The 1,387-nt window shown below is 45.4% G+C and overlaps 1 pseudogene; it reads right to left on the bottom strand.

Moving 5' to 3' along the window:
- Positions 1 to 1,027: 1,027 nt before the first annotated feature.
- Positions 1,028 to 1,161, bottom strand: LOC119178830 (U1 spliceosomal RNA; annotated as a pseudogene).
- Between the last annotated feature and the right edge of the window lie 226 nt (positions 1,162 to 1,387).

The raw sequence follows: 1,387 nt of genomic DNA on the forward strand, positions 1-1,387 counted from the left end.
TAAATTTGCAGCATTTCTTTGCGAACTTTGGCGACTTTAAGGGTATCTATCTATCTATCTGGCTGCTTACGTTTGGGTGTTCTCGTCTACAGGCTAGGGTCCTTACTTTTAGTGCCGCACTTGCCCTCATAGTGTGGAGCGGGCATTGCTGTTAACGTCACGATATCTTGAGTAAGCATGTGAAGAGAAAATTCGGACGTCACAGCACTCGGGGTGCAGTTGAAAGATAGACTTGATTTAGAAGATAGTGCAATTCGAGAAAGCTTGTGAAATTGAGCTTGTTTGTGTATTATCACGATAAAAAGAAAAAAATTGTTTAAGTCAAGGACAACCAAGACAGCATTATAGGTACTTTGTATTAAATTTGCAGCATTTCTTTGTGAACTTTGGCGACTTTAAGGGTATCTATCTATCTGGCTGCTTACGTTTGGGGGTTCTCGTCCGAACACGGCTGCTGACACCAAAGCCCGACCACTAGGAACCAGGCTCCAGCCTTCACTTTAGGTGAATCGTCAGCTATCACGATTTCACATTATTTTACCTAATTTTCCGCCCACCAGGAGCGATGGTAGGCCCTCTTCGCAGCTCGCAACCGGGAATAAAGATCGGGGTAGTAAGCTGGGCCAGAATGGTCGCCGAAGCACAGCAATGTGCGGCCATCTAGAGCGGCCCGAGGGCCCGTCGTCATCCTGCTTCCACTTTCCCTGCCACACCTGCCCTCAAATGATTCTTCCGAGGATCAATAAAGTCCCTTACCAACCTCAGGCATATTTCTTCATCTTCTTCACCCAGCACGTGAAGACATAATACGAATAGAGATAGCGCAAAAACTTCAAATATCGCAATTTTCTCTCCAGATGCAGCCTTGGGCAGGTATATTTTAAGGGCTCTGAGCAACTCTCACTTAACACAAGCAAACGACACATCAGAAGCCATATCGGAGAACCTGGTTCTCAATAGCTTGCACTATCCTCTGCTGCGCAAGTGTTTCAACGGGTGTGTAGATCTTCCTTTGGATTGTGAAATGGGGGGAAGAGCGCGAACGCAGTCCCCCACTACCAAAAATTGCATGCCCCATCTGCCCCAGTTTGGGGGAGTGGCAGGGGTCAGCACGAGCGCAGTGCAATGCCCGCGCATCTCCAAGGGGGGCACCGTCATTTTTTAAGAGAATTTTATTTTCGGATATTTGATACAGAGCCTATGTGCACACAAAAAAATGGAAAATGATGAACAATGCGTATGTACAATGCAAGCTGTTATATACAGCGAAAGAACTTGTAGTGTATGCAGTGACGTACAATGCAAAAATTGTGCAACAAAGACAGGATATTCTTGCCATCGAGATGATTAAACTTAAATAGACAGTAAGGCTATATGAACAAACAAA

Source organism: Rhipicephalus microplus, chromosome 1 (assembly GCF_043290135.1).
Source record: "Rhipicephalus microplus isolate Deutch F79 chromosome 1, USDA_Rmic, whole genome shotgun sequence".
Lineage (NCBI taxonomy): Eukaryota > Metazoa > Arthropoda > Arachnida > Ixodida > Ixodidae > Rhipicephalus > Rhipicephalus microplus.